This window comes from Pelecanus crispus, chromosome 1, assembly GCF_030463565.1.
Source record: "Pelecanus crispus isolate bPelCri1 chromosome 1, bPelCri1.pri, whole genome shotgun sequence".
In the NCBI taxonomy this organism is placed as follows: domain Eukaryota; kingdom Metazoa; phylum Chordata; class Aves; order Pelecaniformes; family Pelecanidae; genus Pelecanus; species Pelecanus crispus.
Window position 1 is genome coordinate 195212461 of NC_134643.1, and position 22025 is coordinate 195234485.

The following is a 22025-nucleotide window of genomic DNA, read 5'->3' on the forward strand; positions in this document are numbered from 1 at the left end:
GAGGGGGTGGGGAGGGGAGCGGAGGGCAGGGCCGGGCGGGGCGGGGCGGGGCGGGGCGGGGCGGCCGGGGGAGAGGAGCGGTGCTCGTCGCGGGCAGCTGTGGGTGTGAGGGGAAAGGAGGTCGCGTCTGCTCCCGGCGAGGCCAGATGCGCCTTCGTAAACTCCCTCTCCTGGAACCGCGTCGTTACAGGAGGATCTGCGCTTGTTGCTCTTCCCAGTGCATTTCCAGCCGCCGGGTTTCCACGAAGCGCCTCCAAATGAGATTCAGATGTACGCTAAAGACGCAGACAACAAACTGCAGAGAAAGGGCTTGCGACTGAATTACCTCCTAACTTTTTTAACTCGATGCCTGAGGGTCCTGATGTCCAAAAACCCTTTAGGTGCTTTTTATCGGATGGAGGAAGACGTGTTGCTTTACTAATGGCGGAAGAAGGTTAAGCAGCCGGTCCTGAAAATCTAACAAAAACCCGAGCTTTAAATCAGACGGAGCCAAGAGCTCCTTTTGTGCAGGCCGCCTGTCCCAAAAGTGCCGGGGCCTAGCGGTGACCTGCCTGACCTGCCAATGCTGCCTGTGCAGACCCAGCTATCCGCAGAGGCTAAAGGCAGCTTTGCATCCATTACAGAGGTCTGCACACGGTGATGGGGGCAGGTAACAGATGCAAATCCTGCCCCCGACCCTGCCAGCAGTCGAGCTGGAATTAAAAAATACTCTTGGTTTGGTTTGGTTTGGTTTTAAATGTTGCTGTATGTGGGCTGGTGCTGTAAACAGGTCTCTGGCTCTGGGTGGGGTCACAGTGAAGGCAGTGGAATTTTTTATATTCATGGAACTTTCAGTAATGTGAAGAGACTGAGAGAGAAGCCGGGGCGGAGGGCAGATGAGGTAGCACGGAGTGAAAGCTAATCTGGGGCCAGGGTTTATAACCGGAGAAAGCACTTCCACAGAAGTCCCCAGGGCCCACATCCTTCTGCTGTCAGCAGGCATCTGCAAAACCTGCCAGCAAACAGCGATTCTCTTCTCTCACGATTAGAGAATGCACTAGACAAATTATAACATCCCTGACTCTTCTGGTGTTTACTCTGATTATCTTTTTACCTTCCACAATAAGTATGTCCCTGAGAAATTTACACTTCTTGCGGCGGGGGGGAGGCAAGAAACTCATTAGTCAGTGAGTCTTTGAATTGTGGTTTAAATAAGCGATTCAGCATTACGAGATTTGTGATAAAGCAATGAGATTTGGCGCAGAAGAAGATAACTGTGCCAACAGGAGTTACTTAAAATTAGTTTACAATATACAACAACCCTCAACGTTCTGATTGTAGACAGTTTGGGAATTCTCTTTACATAGCAGATAAGATCTCATCAAATAGTTCTGCCCTTTAAATAACTTTTGCTTGCTTTCTTTTCACCCGTGTTTCCCTCATTTTGTTCAGGGAAAGATGGAATCAGTGATGCTGTCTACTTGTGCATCCAGTTCACTGATTTGTTAGAGTGTCTGATGGGTGCATAAACAGAAGGAAATAGCAACTTTGAAAACAAAGCAATCCTTCCGCTAAATCATTTTCTTCCTCATATTTATTTTGACATCTGAATTATTTAGACTTGAAGTACTTTGATATATTTCAGGGCCATAATACTAGTTTCACTAGAGCTAAAAGCTTGGGGTGTTAAGAGGACACCCAAGCTTGAAGGGCCAAGGCCAAGGAGTGAGTATTGGTTGAAGGAGGTTCCTGTAGGCTGATCTTTCCCTCTTCTTGTGTCCAGGAGCCTCTTCCCGCTCTTCCTTTCGACAGCAGTACTACTCCCACCCAACCAGGCCAATACCACCCATCTTTCACTGGAGCAGCCACCCTTCTCTCCCCAATTCTGAAACTGCTGCCCCTCTTCCAGGCAACGTGGACATCTGTCTGCTTCCTACTGCCCAGCCCTAACCCTCTCCTTGCCCTGGGGATGCAGCAGTGGCTGGGAAGCGCGGGGTCACAGGCAGAGACTGATTTGTGCTCCTGCCTCTGCATGGGAGGACAGGGTGAGACCAGAGGCATCAGGGAATGCCTGCCTGTGCCAAGACACAGAAAGTCATTCAGACTATGTCAGAGGCGTCGTCTCCTTCAGGACAAAGGGAAAGGCTGGGTGAAATGGGCTCGAGCCCCAAACTTGCCCCGTGGGCCCACTGCTTTAAGACTGAGTGGATAATTTGCTGAATAGACTTCTGAAATACTTGCCCGTACAAAACAACAGAGCCTCTGTTTCCCCAGTGTTGGTTCCTCTGTTTCCGAAGTTCTTTGGTGCTTTTGGCCTTCTTTCCCCTGAGTAAACTTTTTTCACAGTTGTGTTGGTTTTGAGCCAGATCTGCTTCTTTAAAGCTCATGTCCTTCCTGAATAACTAGGCATTGTTCCCCATTTTTTTCAGTCGTCTGAGAACATTTTAGGTTATGTGGCCATGAACATATCTTTCCGTCCACAGTGAGACTACCAGACATTTCAGAGCTCTCACGTTTCAGATTGTCTTTTCAATGGCATATGGAATGTATTATTAAGAACCTGTTAGCACAAGCAAAAATAGCTTATTTTATCCTGTTCAGTTGAGTCTTGTCTCTTCCAGAATGGGCCTTTAAGTGATGATCTGCAGAGCAAACTGATTCCTGTAGACAGATCCATGAGCAGCTGAGCAGATCTAATAGTTCACCAACGCTGAGAAGCTGAGATGTTGCTGACTCCTCGCTTCCCAACCGCAGATTTCCACCTTCCCTTAGCTCCTCCTTGGCGTTTGCCATATGTTTCCATGAGCCGCTTCAACTCAGTAACAAGACTGAGGAATATTTAATTTGGGAGGGGGTGTTCATTTCCTTCTGGATTGGTGAGTGAAACCTAACCTCATCTTATGGAACCATGCCTTCAGTTTTACGTTACAACTAATTTGGCATGACTGTGGGCTAATGCTGGAAAGTTCAGTCTTCTCCACCTCTCTCCAGCCATGTAGTCCGTCTCACTCCCCCTTACGTGAGGTCCAGTGACTGTGAGACTGCAGAATTAATCAGGTGAGCAAACAAGTTCAATGGAAAACCATCACTTTTCTGGTGGGTTTGTTTTCTGTCAGATGAGCTCATTGAAGCAGTTGACTTCAGGGCTATCCACTAGACACTAGCTAGGTCACTAGACACAGGGGAATATGTGGCCAGGGGAGGGAACGAGGGATGCTACTCGTATTCCTAGTTAAGTGAAATTCAGCCCTAGGATTCCTCCGGTGCAAAGCATTTCCTTCCAACATACTATTGTGATTTCTTAACTCCTGGTCTTACCACCTTACTTTTCATGAACTAGAGGATCACTTTGGAATTTGGAAGTTGAGCTGTAGAGAACCTCATCTAAGAAGCCCAAAGCAGATATGTGTTTCAGTTTCAGTCTCTATCTTTTCCAGGCTACAGTGCTTTTCAGTGGTCGTCTTATTTATACATTCCAGACACTAAACATCAAGTGTTCAGTTGGTAAGTGTTGGGTATGCCACACCTTAAAACAATAACCAAAGGTACTGACTACTGAAGATATGTGACTCCTGAAGGCTCTCGGGTGTCTGACCATGTGTAATAAAACATTGCAAACAGTACAAATAAAAAGGCGGGAGGATAAGCAAGGAGAGCAAGTAGGAAAAAAGACAGAACAAATACTCATTTCCACTTCCCCTAGATAATGTAAAAATAAAATCCTTTCTGTCAAATATCAACGAAAATAGAAATCAAACATCTTGAGCACTGCTTGGAAGGATGCCACAGCTGTACTTTGGCCTGTGGAAATGAGAATACTCATCCTTTATTTGTCAAGCTGTCTTTACACCATTAATATTTTTAAATGCCTCTGATAAATCATCCATTTCTTATTGCTACTTAAAAAGAAATCTTTATTTCCCTGCTCACTTATGTTGGATAACGATTTTAGACCAATGAGATGAGAAAGGAATAAAAGAAGTGGTTTTGCTTAGCTGGTGTAATTCTAGAATAGGTTAAAGATGAGGTAAAAATAGATAATACTATGAGCCAAAGCTTATTTTTTTGTGGAAGGAGTGTGAAGCACTAGTACATATGGCCAAAACCAGAGTTTGGTACACCATTCCAGACTGTTCCAGCACAAAATTAGCTCTGCTTTGAGCTATATTAAACCTGAGTTACAGTGATTTCTGCCGGTGTAAATTTGGGCACAGAGCCCTCAAGACAAGAAGTCACCCAGGCAGAAAGCAGTCGTGGCTTTCAGTCTGCTGGAGGGCTTGTTGGGACTGGTGCTGCCTGTGAACTAGGAGGTGTTGAGTAGGAGAGAGAATCAGAGCTGGCCCTGGATAGTGAGGGGAGGGGAAAAAAAAAGAAAAAAAAAAAAAAAAAGAATGTCCTTTGAAAAGGGAAAGCTTGTTTGACAGCTTGGCCACTAGAGATATTCACAATCCTGCCAAGTGTTCCCAGGAATAAAGGAAAATTTGGGGGCAATTAAATATGAGATCTTTTCCCTCACCAAGCTAAAAGTTAACGCTGACTACTTCATGAAATAAAACATCCAATTAGGGATAATGAGACTCCTGGGGTAATCCCCCAACACATACTCACTTTGAGTCTTCATTAAGTTAAACTTGTTTATTTGGAAAAAAAATCTTATTTTCCTTGCGTCTCCTTCTGTAACCTGTTTACCAAACACTACTGGGACACCCACACAAGCGTCTATAGAAGCCAGGCTGAAATTTAGAGTTGTTTACTTCCCCTCACAAAAAAATCCAAGGGCAGCAATGACAGCAGCAGTCCCTGCTCTCCCACATGCTGAATTCCATCTAGGCTGATAGGAGTTGTAATTTACTTGGGATGAATCTCTTCCCACACCCCCCTCATCCTTTTATTGTGCCCCATTGCCTGCTAAAGATAAAGCTGTCATCTCTTCCCGTGTAGACTAGGTGACCTGTCTTTTAACTGGGTGAGTTCATCTTCAGATCTCTAAGGTGCTACTTGGATTTTCACCTGCTTCACATTAACACAGGTTTTCAAATACCTGCAACTGACATCAGCTTCTGCCCATGAGATTCAGAAAGAGCAGAACACCAGCCAGAAATAGAGGTAGCTGGCTTAAATTAGCTCTGAGGACCGAGTTCTAGGGTGAAGATAAAAAGGAAGATTTACTGAGAAACCTACAAGAGCAAAAATTTAAAAAGTGTTTTCTCTCCCAGCAGTTGGAGATGGGTAGAGGTAATACTCCTTGTGCAAGATGAGTCTTGGGACTCAAGAAGAAAAATAAAAGCTTGCCTCAAACTGAGGCAAGCTTTTATTGGCAGCTAAGAAAACAGTATGATAAACTATTCCAAAAGCAATTACAGAATGACTTGTACTCAGCAGCCAAGTAGGATCCCATGGGAGATTCTGAAATCTAACAAACTAGTAATAATGCTGGTTCCATGTGAAATGAGGGGAGAGTTCATCGCTATTAAGCCTGGGAAAGACTATTACAATCAGTAGCAGCCTGTCCGGTGTGAAGCAGGCCGTACAATTACATGCATGGACCTCTACTTAGGACTGTGCCATTGATTTGGACATCAGCATACCACGCAGAAAGGAACCCCCCTCTTCCTTTAAGTCCTGGCAGATTTATTATGTCTGTAGATGAGTTGTTCAAGGCTTAGTGGTAGGGCCAGGTGAGGAGTTATTTCTGTAGTTTTGATTATCCACAAACATAGATACTGAAAGCACATTGAACAGTCATTCTGCATTAGTGACTTAACGTGGATGCTTTCAGGTGGCCCAGAGAGGCCTTTAGAGAGTCACCTCATCTGCTTCCAAAATGGGTGAAGCCATTCAGCAGCATTGTCAATGCAGGATCAGGGACCGCATCTCAGATTCACACCAAACCTCCTCCAGTAGACAAATCCTAACTGCAGTTCATGTTTGCTCGTGTCATGTCTCCTTTTTAGCTCAAACTGCAACATAGTATTGACGTGAGGTCATTAAAAAGCCATGCAGTCTTACCATGCCACCTTGTGCTAGATAGGTGGCAGTCAATGAAAATAATCTGCCAAGAGTTCATACATAATTAAAATAAATGTACCGCTGATATCCAGGGCATTTTGAAACGATCCTGGGTGTTTTGCCTGTTTAATCTAAGCTTCTTGTGCCAGGAATTCTCTCTTGTGCCTTGTAAGGACACGGAATCTTCCTTAGATCCAAGCTGCTTGTCAGAATTTCATGTGTTATATATATGGCAACGCTAGCACTGGGAAATGCTTCGTTAAGAGCCGCTTTGTAGGCATGAACTTGGGCACATAAAGCATATATGCAAAATGCACTGTGGAGTACAGAATATGAAAAGCAACCAGCACAAGCTGTCAGGTTTTTACAGACCCTGAAATGCGTCGTGACAGGAGGATAATTTACATGTCCTTGTTTCTCTTAACCTCACCAAATTCCTTTCATAATCCCTCACCTGTCCTGCCCCCACCCCAGTAGGCAATACAGTCATTACAATAGGAGGGAAGGTGGCCAGGCTGGGATTGCACGTAATTCTTGTCCCCAGGTGCTTCATAAATCACACTTAGATTATCTGGTAATAAAGTTGGCAACGAAAAGGTAGCAGTGAGTTACAGGCGTTTGCAGGTAGAGCGGCAAGGAGTTCACCCCAGGGAACCCTCTTACTCAGTCATCTGCTTCTTCCCCCACAGTATCCCTTGTGCTTCTAATTCTCCCTTGTCTCTGATTTTGTTCTGGTTACTCAGGGCCTGAGTCATACACCTTGAAATAAGTCACCCTCATTTCCAAATTCAACCCTCAAAGACACATGAACAATTATGGTACTTCAAGAAACTAAGACTCAATTTTGCCAAGGGTTGACCTTGTGAAGTGCTGAGCTTTTTTGCCCTCAGTTCAATAGCATGCCTCTCCCTGTGTTTAGCTTTAAGCTTTGGACTTGTTGCTTGCAATTAAGCACATATTTAAGCTGTTTGGTAGATTGCGGCCTGAGTATACCTGGCAGATTCCAGTCTTGCAGGAGAGAGTACTCGGGGACACATTTGTGCTAGGGCTGCACAAGTGCATTTATTCTAGATGCTGATAATTCTGGCAAGTGCTTCTATATACTCTGCCTTCCAAGCCATGACATTTTGTCCTGTAAAATATAGTTCTACTGTTCCTGGAGCATTTCTACAAGTGTGCAATTGCATCCAGCATGGATGCAGGCAGGATGCTTATAGAATTGTGGGCAGTTGTATGGACTAACTGGGTTGCTTCTGATATGACCACTCCGCTGTCACAGGAGAGTATCCTTCCACACTCACCCAACAGCCCAAACTCCCTACACGACCAGTAGAGATTAGATGTTAGTGCTGGAGATGGCACTATACTGTACTCTCCCTGCCAGTGCTGACGATACCTTTCTGTTACGTGCGGCTGCAAACAAAATCAAAGAATCTCATCGGGTATGTCTAAACTCCAGAACCCAGGAGTGCCTCCACGGTAGTCCCAAGTCCAGACACATGTCTCTGGTATGTCAGGGTGAGCCTTGGGTATGCATCAACCTACCCTTTTACCTCACCCGCTTCTTCATACCTTCATTTCATGGGAAATAAACTGGGGCCAAAAGACAACCATGACACATTCCTCCAGACCCCCAAGCAAGGAACGTACTGTCGGGTATTCCAGACCTGCGTTCTGCATGTGGCCACATGCCCTGTGTTGTTTTAGGGACTTAAGGCCTTCTCTTTCTGTTAACTCACACCACCTGTCTTGAAATACAGTTTTTAAAATTTATTTTTCATGAAACATAGGTATTTCATAAACAAGCTTGCTTTTGTCTCTGTGAAAAGGCTATTGTATCCCTATGGGATTTCTACTTCTCTCAGGCTATCAGATGCCTTGCAGAGGTGTCCCTTGCTTATTAGGGACCCACATAAAACTCCCGTCTTGTGAATTCACGTGTGCCTTTGGTTCTGTCATCTTCCTAGACAAACAGTTGCCTCTCTCTCACGAAAACACACAATCCAGCTACCAAGGTGTGGCCTCACAAGAGAGGACCGTGCCAGACTCTGCAGAGATAAAATCCTAAGTCCGTCACCCCCTTCTCACCCAGCTCCTCTTCCTGGCCTGAACACAGGTGCCAAGAAAACAAGAAATGCAGAATTTGAAGGAGGGAATAGTGCTTTTATAAATAATAGCCTAATGCTACAGAGTTTTATAAACAAGAGGAGGACTCAGTACAGGTTTTTAAGATTATTATGCAAGGAAATAATACAGAAATTCTGTTCTGACATAAGCAGTTAGAAAAAGGTTTCAGACTTAAATTGTGCCCTTAAAACTTAAAAATCTCTAAACCTTAAAACTTCTGCAGAGAGACTTTAGTTTTGCTTTTTTACATGATTTTAGTGTCTGTTTGCTGCAGTCCTCATACAAGTATTTGCTGTTAATCCCATGTGCCCCATTACCTCAAGGCTTGTTTTCATCAAAACAAAATGCTGTGGTTTGTTTCAACATCTGAACATCAGAGGTAGGTTAGCTGGAGAAGCCACGCAACGCAACGTCCCTAGTTTCAGACTGACCTCTGGCAATCCTACCTCCTGGTGGAATAACATCATGCGTTCACTTCCAAACACCTGACATGCACAGATTTTCCAGAAGTAACAGTATGTAGGAAGGGAATCTAACCATCAGTCAAATCCCATTGCCTCTATCTTTTGGAGAGATGACTAACTTCTATTAACAGAAGGAGAATTGAAACAAGTCCTTTCCAATTTGAAGTTTCACACATTTACGGGAATATGCTAACCAAAGTTTGCTGAAAATAAAATGGAAAGTGATGCGGAAGCTAAAGTAACTTCACGTGCTATATTCAAAGCCAGACCGTGAATGGATTTCTTGAAATATCAAATTTTAACTGTAAAAAAACTGTCAGAATGCATCACATATGAACACAGAAAGACATTACAGACTGCAGGGAGATGAATATCTGTGATGAGAAAAACAACCCAACTGGCATGTAGAGGAATGCTTGAAGCCTCCTTTGTTATGACTACAGTAAAAATACACATCTATTTTCCTAGAATAACAAAGCATTCATTCTCTCTCCTGCTTGGAGCTGTTGTGCATTTACAGCATGTTATTAGCAACTGTACAAATGTCTTGTGTTTTGAAAAATCAAAGGAATTAGTGAGTAAGGAGAATTAATACCTTCCCTATAGCCCTGTCCCTGGATTTGCTTATGTGTTATGCTTTAAGGAGTCACTTAAAAAATGTAATCTCTGCTGGAATCAAGGACTGGCGCCCAAGACCTTCATCTCTCAGGGGAGCTCCTCTGTAATTAAGGTACAGAGTTAGGCTTTCTATTATTGCTTGTGCTTTTGCTGTCTTTGTGATTCTTCGGTGCTTTTTTGTCCAGTGGTCTCTACTGTGGGAGGGAAGGCTCATGCAGCTTAGCCTCCTAGCTCTGGCATAAGAAGCTCCCCTTTGAGAAGAAGGGAGCTGCAGGTTTGAACACCGTCCCTCTGAGGAGAACCCCGATCTCTTTTTTTCTTTGGGTGGATATTCAAACCATTACGTATTTCTCCTTGGAGGCCATTTTTCAGCAAGACACATGTGTTCCCCAGGGCAAAAGCCAGTTACCTAAATCTAGAAGTGAATGGAAGGAAGGAGGGCTCAAAATATGTTCCAGTCTCACACACGCAGAAGTCTAAATCTGAGGTGAGGAAGAATCTCAGCTCTCCTCTGCCTTCTCATTTCCCACTAGCTAGTTTCAACAGATGCTGCTCTCCCTTATTCAGAGGTTTTGTTGCTAGGAAAAGGATGCACCGCTGCCTAACTCCCTCTGTTCCTAGAAGGGGAGAGAGATGCCTAAATCAAGCTCATGAATCACAGTCCTTGAGTACCTGCCTAGAGATAAAATACTCAGCCTGGGTCCCTTGTGAATCTTCCTCTTTTTTTCCTAGTGCCTGAGCATGAAAACATACCTACCATGCATATTAAAAAACTAAAAGGTTGTTAAAAAGGCAAAGTAGCTTTCTCTCCTTTGTTTATGCCAACAGCTAAACGTTTGTACCCCTTCCTTTGCATGAGATGGACTTGTGCAGTAGTCCGATTCAGGAAACAGATTCCTGAGGAAACAAACCACTTTCTGACAGGTTAGAGTCTAGCTAGATCAGCTCCCTGAGCTTGGTTCATCTTCTGGTTTCACTGGCACCAATGCCATGCAAGGCACGAGGCCAAAACGTGCGGGAAAGGAAGAAATGTGTGAGTGAGGAAGGAGGGGAATCAGGCAGCAGTAGCCCAAATTTAGAGCAGCTTATGCTGTGCTGGAATCATACTCCAAGGTATGGTTTAGGCTGTTATATGCCCAGTGGGTTGCCATCATCCATACCTCCTGTAAAATAAATCTGTTTGAACTGCATACTGAGTCCCAAAATAGGTTAGATATCACCCACTGTAGGGTTTTGTGATTCAAAAAAAAAAAAAAAAAGACTTGGCAATGAGCAAGGCCCAAGGGTGGGGTTTCATGTGATGCTGAATGCAATTTAACAGCTTGCTTCTGCTGAAAGGGGGCTGCTCGTCTTTTTCTCTCCTGCAATTCCTCCCCCGCAGGCACTTGCCATTAATGCTTGCCTTGCACCAACTCCAGCATTCACCTTGCACTTAGTTTGAGAGTGGGTCGGTTTGTTTGCTAACTGCATCAGAAAACAAAGCCAGCAAAAAAGTGAGTGGTCTACTGGGCTTAGGAGCTGAGTCAGCTTTCTTGGTCACCTGGCTTGGTCAGATGAGCACCACATGGAGCGATTCCAGGGAAGGGGCAGGAGGCCCAGCTGGGAGCAGGAGCATGCAGGGGGAGGCAGGAGCAGGGTCACAGCCTGTTGGCAAGACCAAGCTGCTAGGTTGGCTCAGTTTCCTGCCAAATTGCAGCCCAGCTCTTCTTGGACTTTGCTATCCAAAGCAAATTATTAAATGCATGCAACTCCTGCGTCGGAGCCCTGCCAAACTTTTCCTGCTACGCATTATGGGCCAAATGAATTTGCAGATCCCTGTAGATTCAAGAACCAGCTTTGTTCTTGGCTCTTGCTGGCAGCTCAGGCAAGTTGTGGAACAGTGGTGCAATGTGCTTCCCCTCCGGGAAATTCTGCTTGCTAAGGGAGCAATCTAATTACGTGCTTGAAGCTTTTGGAGAATCTGTAACGCCAGCCGCCTGGAGGGGAGCTGCAGTAATCCAGATGCTAGGCAACAATAGTAGGAAATGCTGTGATGAAGCCTGCATTCAGTAGGGAAGAATGTCACTTAAATGACAAAATACCTACTTGAGAACTTCCTGTCTTCGAGCAGCAGTCTAGCGATTCCTTTAAGAGGAGCTGACATTTTGTTCACTGTCAGGTCATAGTTTTTACAGGCAGCTGTCATAACGGGCCCAGCCTCTCTCTTATAAGTGAGATTTATAAGCCATGATATTCACAGATCTGTTTCATAGGTCACAGCTCCGGCCCTTCCCTGTTCCCCAAACAAAAGTGATTTCAGTTGGCCAATAGTCAGGCAGAAAGGAGAGCTCTTTCGCCCCTGAGGAGCAGCACAATCCAGTCTGAGTGATTACAATCTACAAAGTCATCCACATTCCTCAGACAGAAAAACAATCAACTCTGTCCATGAACAGGGACACCCACGCAACAGGATCCACTCAGAGCAGTTGAGACCCACTGATTTTGTAGAAGCTGTGGTGAAGACATGGGAACCTTTCTTCCCCTCCCACGCATGAGCAACATGAGCTTTCCGACACCCTTCACATTGAAGTCAATTGGCCTCAGTGAAAATTCCTCTGTGCTGTATATACGCTGAGTTCCGACCAACAGCATCTTTTGCTGAGCTATTGTTGAGTATATAACGGAGCCATAGGAACCCCAGACTCCAGATTATTCCTCGCAGAATCACTCAACTTCTGTGTCTTCATGCTGCCCAGATCTGGAAAGAGGATTTGTGACACTTTCTGACAGAGGGCCACCAAAATGATCCGAGGGCTGGAGCACCTCTCCTATGAGGCCAGGCTGAGAGAGTTGGGATTGTTCAGCATGGAGAAGAGAAGGCTGCGAGGAGACCTTATTGCAACCTTCCAGGTCTTAAAGGGGGCCTACAGGAAAGATGGGGAGAATCTTTTTAACAAGGCCTGTTGTGACAGGACAAGGAATAATGGATTTAAACTAAAGAAGGGTAGATTTAGAATAGTCATTAGAAAGAAATTTTTTACAATGAGGGTGGTGAAGCACTGGAACAGGTTGCCCAGAGAGGTGGTGGAGGCCCCATCCCTGGCAACGTTCAAGGTCAGGTTGGATGGGGCTCTGAGCAACCTGATCTGGTTAAAGCTGTCCCTGCTCACTGCAGGGGGGTTGGGCTAGGTGACCTCTAAAGGTCCCTTCCAACCCAAAGCATTCTATGATCTATTCTATGATTCTATGAATTTGGGAAGTGCATGTGTTTCAGGAACGTGGCCAGGGATTTCTGAAGAGGTGTCCTGAGTTCCTTGGCAGGGGTGAAAGAAGCAGGTCTGAGTCGTCGGTGGTACAGCAGAGCTTCCATGTTTTCATTTGGGAGGGTGGTTGCATTTTCTGCTTTTCCACACTTATGCCACAGTGTGCACAGTCTTTGCACCCCATTTCAGGATCTAGTTGTGCAAAGGAAGATGATTTGTTGTGGCTGCATTCAGTGCCTGGTGTGGAGGCTACTTTCTGAGAACATGCTTGCCTCAGGCTTGCCGCATGACTCTTCGGATATGTTTAGCATTAAAATGTGGTTAACTCTGTTTCTAGCCCAGCTGAACTTTTACAATTAAGGAAGACGTTGTGCAGTGAAATCAGACTTTTGTGTTTATTTATTTTTAGCTTCTATGGAAATTACAATGATGCAGTCATGCTCTGAGCATATGTGTGCTCTTGTCTGTCTGTCTGTCCTCCCTTTCCAAATAACTCCTGGCCATTTTCAGCCCAGTTTCACTTAAAACTAGTGGTTTCAAACATACTGCGTCCCTACATATTTCATGAAAACAGACAGTTGAATATAGCAGAGGAAAAGCCTACAGCCTTATACGGAAGAAAATGTATACCATCAACCCAAGCCATGTTAGGCATAAAAGAATCTACACAGGAGAGCAATATTATATGTCCCAACCTCATGAAAAGTTTTAATCAGAGGTGGCAACACCAAAGGATCCCACCATCAGATGAAAATGAGTTGGAAACCAGGTTTCATTTGCTGTGTGGCATATGGAAATACTTGATTACTTAGGAGAGTAAAAAATAAATACTAATTTTGTCTCCCACTCGTGCCTGCTCTCTTGCTTTGCTTCCTTTGCTGCAGGCCTGTAATATAGAACCAGATCCTGCGTGACCAGGAGGTGAGGGCTGATAGCTATAGATAGAGGGCTTAATTTTAAGAGAATGTTCATGAAACTTACCCTTTGAATTTGAACAAGGAACATTTTACTTATAATCTTGTACATCTTTTCCTTAACCCCACATTGGTTAGGTCTTAGCAGGTCACTGCACGTTTGGTATGTCCATCACTGAAACTATAAAATATACTATCCCCATAGGTGAATTAAAAGGCTTTATTGGAGAAAACCACAATAAAACTGTGCTAGCTTTAAAATTCTGGTGGGCTTATATCTACTTTCAACAATCCACACATCTCGTATCTCGTGGTGAGGGCCTTACCTTCCCAAAAGTGAATGATTCATACTACCAATTTTATGAAGCAGGACATAGTAAAGTACCAACAGAAACAGAATATAAATTTCAGTTCCCCAAAGAAATAAACTAAATGTTTTTATGTGCATTCCTGGTGGCTTTTACTGTCTCTCTTTGTCTTGGCCACAGTATGTCAAACCCTTAACTATGCAGTAACTGTATGCATATAAATAGCCACCAGATCTTCTCAAGTGTTTGGCGGTCCATGGCTTCACAGAACAAATACATATGAGTATGCAGAGACTGTTCTTGCAATAATTACTAATTATATTGTAGTTTTACATATATAGTACAACATACTAGCGCTGTAACTTCATTATTATGAGTTATTCTGTTGACTTCAGCACATTTATTCATGTTAGTAGACAAATGCAGTGTCCTCCCTATACTGGTGAAGTAAACAGTGAACATTCCTTGGAACTGGAAGTTGAGCACCCAAAATATTGAACTGGAGATGGATCCCTGGCAAGGGATCCTGTCAGAAGGATCTTCTGACACTTGACCTAGGGTGTGCAACCCTTTCCTTGATGCTGTGTGGTGATCAGTCAGGGACCATTTGCAATAAGCAATTTGGAAGCAGCCACCCTGTTTTGCGAGATAAGAGAGTTTAACAAAATGGGTAGTCACAGTGGGCCTCCGTGGGATCATGAGCACATTTCATTTATTAGCACAGGCATAGCCTTAGTGTCTTGCAATTGCTAACATGAATACAGCTAATGTGAATTTGTGAGATTTACAGTATAGAAAGAATCTCCTTTGAAGTCTGACTAATTATTTGCTACTCTTGCTTATCCATTTTATTCTTCTAAAGACGGTTTTAACATCCATTCCTCCTTCACCTTTGAGGCCCAGCTGTCAGCATTTCCCATTTCCACAGCTCACCCTTAAACTAAGGTAGACTCCTTATGCTCCCCTAAGTAGCAGTGATGTCAGCAAGTACTGCAGAAGCAATGCAGAGCCAGAAAGAAAGGCCTGAACTCATCTTTGGCAGATTTAAAAGCCTGTCATCTCTCAGTGCGAGAACAAGCCTGTGTAAGAGAGGATTAGCTCAGAATGCGTTTTACATTAAAATTCAGACACTGTCATAGGAGAAAGATGCTTTTCTTCCCTTTTTTTTTTCCCAAAGGAAAATATTCCAGTGCATACGTTGATCATTGTTTGTTCTGCTTCTGATAAAAGTCTATGGAGGAAAAGTAAAAATAAAAAAATACTGTTTAAAAAGGGCAAAATGTGAGTAATTGAGAAGTCAATATATTATTTTTCTTAGTCATGGATGCATATCAGTCAACAGTTTTAAACATGTTAAAACCTGCTGTTTCGTCCTCAGTTACCTTCCACTCCCTTTCCTTATTCATATTTTTTTATATTGTCAAAGCATCTAGAGGCCCAGTCCTGACTGAGGATTAGGATCCTCATTTGCTCACACCAAGACCTTAACGTCTGATGGGCTTATCGTTCTTTCAAATTGCTTGTTCAGCTATGGTTATTACTCAAATGATGCAATACTAGGAACTATTATATATACTGTATACTTATAATTACCATGGACAGATGGTCTTGAATCAGTTCACTGTGTTTTGTTTTGTTTTGTTTTGTTTTAATAAATTACATGCTTTAATTAACAGAAATCTCAGCCAGACATTTACCTATCAATTTTCCTTAGGCTTCCTTTGCACTTTTAATTGTACCAGCAGCCATTTAACTTTTCGGTGTGCATAATATCTGTATTAACACAACCTTTCATTGATAATTTTGAAGCCACCTGCGAATGAAATGCTTACAGACAAATAATTATTCTCTCGGTGCACTCGTCTGATCATGAAAAGATCTGACGTTGTCAGCATTTCTCGCTTTGCTGTGAAGTATTATTCCTGTTTTACAGAGGAGGGCAGTAAGAAACACAGTTTAATCCCTAATTTCTGAAAGCTGTTATCAGGCAACTTGTACCCTCTGCATCTGTCTAAAACTGTGGAACCAGAGACTTTTCAGTTCCCAAAATGTACCCTGGCCACATTGTAACTCCATATGGGGATAATGTTCTGATGTATTGGTTTTTCCCCTTCCTGCTTCCTGGTTTCCACTGGAAGGAAATTCAGGTGTATGGGAAAAGAAGGATCTACATGTGGTGGCATCCCAAGAAAACTGGGAGGGAAGAGTCCATCCAAACTTAATCAACAGCTGGAGACTAAAAGGGCCTCCCATGGGTCAAGGCTGACTTCCAGCTCTGAAGGGAGAAGTGCTAAGGGACAAAACCAGGTCCCTTCTTTGCCTGGAGATATTGTGAAAGGACTGCTTGGAATGTCCTTCCTTCCTGCACAAGGTTAAATTTTTTTCTAAGTAGCAAACCTGTTTATTTTCTGCCATATCCCAAGTTGCAAATGCAAAATGCTTCATTTACCACAGCCACTCAGCATCAAGTCAATGGGTGCCATGCAAGAACTTGAACAGGATTGAATAAAAGCACGTCCAGGTGGGAATTTACTGACACATCCTACTTTGTTGACTGAGATTATTCAGACTCAGAGCTACATATGTGCCTGGTCACAAGACAGGCAAAACAACTGCATTTCTGCAAAGGTCCATTTCCCTCTCCCCATCCAGCCTTGATCTCAGCCAGAGAGGAAAATAATGGGATCGCTTCGAAGTGAGGAGTAGCACGTACTTGCATTACGCTGCCACATTTCCAACCAGTCCATGGCATGGCTCTCATTACACAGCAGATGCGGCTTTTATTCTTTGTTTTTTCTCCCTCTTCCCTGCATCCAACCACTTTTTTTTATCATTTGAACTGATTAGGCCAACAAAAAGCTAGTTGAGGTGTCCTTCAAAGAGGCTACACAGCCGTAACAAATGTATGCACTGAATCTGCTAATGCCATGGCTCAGTTAGAGAGACATCTCCATGCTTTCTGCCCTGCCCCATCTTTCTCCCAGGAAGGCTTTCTCCAGAAACATCAGTAAGCTTGTCATCTTACACTGTCTCTCAAGTACTTCATTACATTCTTCAAAACTATCCTTTCTGGGAAGAGCTGACAACAGTGCTTAGACTGCCATGCAGGTCTGTCACGATGCCTGAGTTGTTGTCCTGTCTGGTTTGTCTGTTCTGCTCTGTTGTCTCCAGTTTTAAGCTTAACTGCTCAGTCCTGAGAGGTAGGGACCTTCTGTCTTGTGTCCGTACAGCACATAGCACTATGGTGTCCTGTGTCCATCGCTTCAGGTTTCTAAAAATGCATGCCATCTGATTGATCCTAAGTGCTATTCTCCATTTCTAATGTTTAATCATATTTTGTGTAATCCTACTCCCCCTGCCTAAATGAGTATGAAATTATACTCAGAGCAGCAAAATCTCCAGTGATGGGGGAGTGAAAACTATTTCCTTGACTTCTCATTAATTTTGGGGACTGTAGTGTGTCTCCTTCTCAAGGACTACACAGGACTCTGTGCCCTAGGCCTATGAAAGTGCTATAGCCACACCATATCAGGCTGCTCAAACCTACCACCCCTAAAGATTTCTACTGCTTCACCCCCAAATGGGTAGCCTCTGCCTGTAGCACATAAAGGTAGTAAAAGTTCCCATCCAGATTCTGCCTTTCTTATGTCTCTCTCCAAGCACAAAACAGCCAGCTTGAGGTGGTACTGAGAGCATAGTCTTGCTCCTGTGCTGGTGCTTCCTGAGGCAGACATGAACCTGCTAGATGAAGTCAGTGATTAGAACCACAGAGTTAAAAAAGTGTTAAAAATGATCTTGTGTGGCTGAGTATTTGGCGGCTGCTCTGCGGTAGAGCGAAAGCTGTCTGAAGCTGTGCAGTTCAGGACGTGGTTTAGTAACAGTGCAAGTATATACCCAAACTGAACGTGTTATATTAGAAAAATATACAAACCGTTGTGTGAAAATAATGTAATATTGAAAAAGAAACTTGAAAAGATACTAATGCCTCTACGTTGTCAGAGAGATTAAAATGGGGTATACTGGAGTATGGACGGACAGGCCATATGTGCAGGGTTACTGGTTTGGTGGAGTACTGAGAAACTGCTCCCTGTAAACTGTCTTTTCAGCATCTGTTCGTTCCGTTGCTGCATGAACGCACTCCCAAAGTGCTGGACAGACTGAACACAACTTGCCATCACTCATAAAAAATTGCTGTTCAGGCCATCAGGATGCGCTGCTCCAGCAGAGCGCATCCTTACCCACCCCCTTCCAAAGTGGCACATTGTTCCCTGGAGGAGATGGACAGCCAGGAGGCAAGTTCACGTTTGTGGTGGCTGTGGAAGTGGCTAGGGTGAACTGTCCTCCGTGAGGGTCTGCCTGAAAACTGTTCCCACGCCAGTGACTGAAGAGCCCTTTGAGGACAGCAGGTTCCTGCCCCCAGTCACCTTAAGGCGATGCAGGGGAATTTATGACAAAGCAAAGGGGCCTCAGAGGAGCCGGTTCCTGGAAACACCCAGCTCACACCCAGCTCGACTGCAATTGCCGTTTGTCTTGCCTCACTCTATGAATCTGTAAGATTTGTTCTTTTTAAAGCCACTTTTCATAATGTACACAAAACCCCTCCCTATGTGACACCTCCCATTTCAGTTTCAAGGTTCCCTCAGGCCCATGCTTCATACCTCAGACATCACACAGTCAATTATTTTACTACCTTGCTGGTGGCTCAGTGTCCCTCTTTACCTGCTCCCCACTTAAAAAGCACCATAATCATGCCCACCTCCCATCCTCCACAGACACACACACATACACACCCCCCAGTGTACCCCAATTTTTCTGCTCGGATCTCAATTCTCTTCCCACACCAAAAGCTCTCTGTCCATACCATTCTCCCTTGCCAACTACCCTCCTACCCAGTGCAAGGATTTTGCCTTCCTCTTATTTTTCCTACTCATCACTCAGTTGACCCTAATTTCCTTATGCTAAGGACTTTATGCTCTTTCTTTCTGTGCGAAGGACTTTACGCTCTTTTTTTCTTTTCACCTCCAGGGCTGGGTTCATACCCATTCCCCCACTATTGTTACGGGTTTTTTTTTTCTGTCCCAGAGAGGAGTTATGCAGTGTGGGTGTGTCCCAGCTGTATTGAAAGGACAAACAGAGAGGATGGATGGGCACTGTTATCTTGGAAGGTGTTAATGTGTGTCCTTAACGGATTTTTGGTTTAGTATACACTTAGAAAAGTGCTTGAGACTGTAGTTCTGATAAGCATAAGGAAAAGGCTCTGCACCCTCTTCATGTTTTCTTCCTTCTTCATTATTAAATATTTACCAAAATCAAGAGAGTTCTGCCCACTCATGCCAAGAATACTGCCTGAAACTCGAGAAATAAATGGAAACTGTGGTCAGAAGTTACTGCTTTAGAGAAGACAGAGGTATCATGAGGCTGATTGTAGGGGTCACAAACCTAACCCATAACTTGTACAAAACAGAGGAGAAAACACAGTCTAGCAAATACAATAATATCATTTATTCAAAGATGTTTTCACACTGAAGAACACCTCTTCAGGCCTCCTGAACCAAAACAAGGTGATAACTCCTATGCATACTGAGGAAAGCATGATATGCCAAAACATGTCTACCCAATTTTTTTTAATAAAATACTTACCATTTTCTTCTTAATTTGGGTTTAAAACTAGCAGGAAAATTGTCTTAATTTCCACACTCCCAGTCTTATTAAACTATTTCTTGTGCTCTTTTTCCTCCAGTTTATTTTTTTTTTTGGCTCCTTCTTGTCATTCCTGGTTTGTATTTATTTGTGTGTGTTCTTGTTTTTCAAAAATGGGACCTGCTTTTATTGTCTTTACTCAGACGATTCTTTATTGAAAGCAAATGGCAGTCTTACTGGAGAAAAAGCAACGGAAATGATCCATGGTTTTCATATTAGGATCTTGCTTCTGTGGCAAGCTGCATGCTGGTAGAGATATTCACCAATATACAAGTAGCCTCAGGTCTGATTGCAGATGACCGGTTAAATACTGTGTTTCCATTTACAATCTATATAAGAAATTTATTGTTCATAAAGTCTTCTATTTTTAACCTATTTTTAAAATGGTTCCGCTCAGAATGGCCAGTATTATTTAGGAATCTAATTCTTGTCCTATGAATTATTTAAGACTGAAGGAAAACTAACTGGTTTGCTGGCAAGAGACATATGTAAAAACATTGACCCACGCCTTTGACTTCTTGTCAAATCATTTGAGTGATGCAATCTGTGCAAAAACCTTTGTATTCTTCTCTGTTGCTTCCAGAAATGGCCAGGTGTTTCTTGGTACATAAATTTTATTAATCTTGAAAGGGGATGGTAAGCTCCTTTTTAGCAGAGTGAAGATGAAGATTTATCTCTAAGGCAGTCAGGACTCATAATTGCACATCTTCAGTCAATAGGAATATTGCTCTTGACTTCAGTAACTACAGGACGAAGTCATAGGCAGAAGGACAGATTTTTTTTGGTCTAACCCTCCCCAGAGGAGACAGTTGAGGATTTTTGTTAGATTGAGACTACGGTTTTCTCTCTGAGTCTTGGCATTTCCTTACAAATTACCATTACATTTATTTTTCCTGTATAATTTATCTCCCTAGTGCAGAGTCTGAGCCATCCTGAACAAGTAGGTAGTCACCTTGCCACAGCTTGTTTTACCCTGTGCTGGTGCAGTCAGTACTCTATTATGTTAGATACACTGAAGTTCATAACAACAGACCACAGGGATTTCACAAAAAACTAGATAGTATTTCTTACATTTCTTTCAGCTTCTTCAGTGTTTCATTCTCATAATCATATCACTACCCCACTAACCAGCCTCAAAAATATAAAGGAAACTCGATTTGTTAGCTCTGTAGCTTTAATAATCCTGAAGAGAAAAATGTTGGGAAGAGACTGCATGTTATTGATTTTTTTGGTCTCTATAATGAGGCAAAAGATGAGGCTTTCTTGGGAGTAAACATCTTTCCACAATCCATTCAGGATTTGAGAAGGTGGGTTTTTAGTAAATTTTCCTGAAGGAAGTTTTAAAACAGGTTTAAATTATTGCCAGATACCCAACTCTCCTTGGCCTGGGGACAACACTTAACAAGCAGTATGCTGCAGCCCACCCCAAATTCTGCTCTCATTAAAACCCATGGTTTTAACTTTTTTCTCTTCCTTTTCCCTCTCCTCTCCTCTCCTCTCCTCTCCTCTCCTCTCCTCTCCTCTCCTCTCCTCTCCTCTCCTCTCCTCTCCTCTCCTCTCCTCTCCTCTCCTCTCCTCACTCTCCTCTCCTCTCCTCTCCTCTCCTCTCCTCTCCTCTCCTCTCCTCTCCTCTCCTCTCCTCTCCTCTCCTCTCCTCTCCTCTCCTCTCCTCTCCTCTCCTCTCCTCTCCTCTCCTCTCCTCTCCTCTCCCCTCCCCTCCCCTCCCCTCCCCTCCCCTCCCCTCCCCTTCCCCTCTCCCTCTCCCTCTCCCTCTCCCTCTCCCTCTCCCTCTCCCTCTCCCTCTCCCTTCCCTTCCCTTCCCTTCCCTTCCCTTCCCTTCCCTTCCCTTCCCTTCCCTTCCCTTCCCTTCCCTTCCCTTCCCTTCCCTTCCCTTCCCTTCCCTTCCCTTCCCTTCCCTTCCCTTCCTATTGTAATCGATACTGGAAAGTCTGGGCTGTATGATGCGAACAAGTCATAGGCTGGGGATGCGTGTTTATTGCTCTGCTTTACTAGAATTGCCATATCATGAAGGAAACCTCCCTCATGCCAGAGCATTCCTCGGGAAATCTTTCCTTGTTCTTATTAAGCCAGGTGATCTTATTGAAATTACAGATGTTTTTAAAAACATATAAAATGGGGTGGGCTATCTTACAAGTCTGTAAATTGAGTAGAAAGGAAACTAAATGTCGAAGCATCTTAAAAACATTTTTTATCTTAAATGCAAATGTAGGGATACCTTTGACTACCACCATGGGACAACTGGTGGATCCCATCCTCTGTTACCAGTATTCTCCTGCAGCCCCTCTTAATTTATGTTGCTGCTCCTTCTGTCTTTCCAGGATGCCCTGCCTGTCAGGAGAAGAAGGGAGAAAAAGAACTGATGAACACAGAGATCTCTGCATCTGGGCCATTTTACACACACACACACACCCCCGCCGCCAAAGGTCTTCATTACCGGGATGACAATGTCAGTTGTTCCGACAATAGGAGTGAGGTTTCCTATTACATCTAAAGCAAAGCAACCGTGGGCTGCTGCCTACAAGGAGCCCTTTCACTGCTCCTTCCCCTTCCTCCCCCACCAGCAAGCTCTGGCCGCTTCCCTGGAGGCAACTCCAGGGATTGTGCAGCTGAACGGTGAGCGGCTCTGGGCTGATCCAGTGCAAG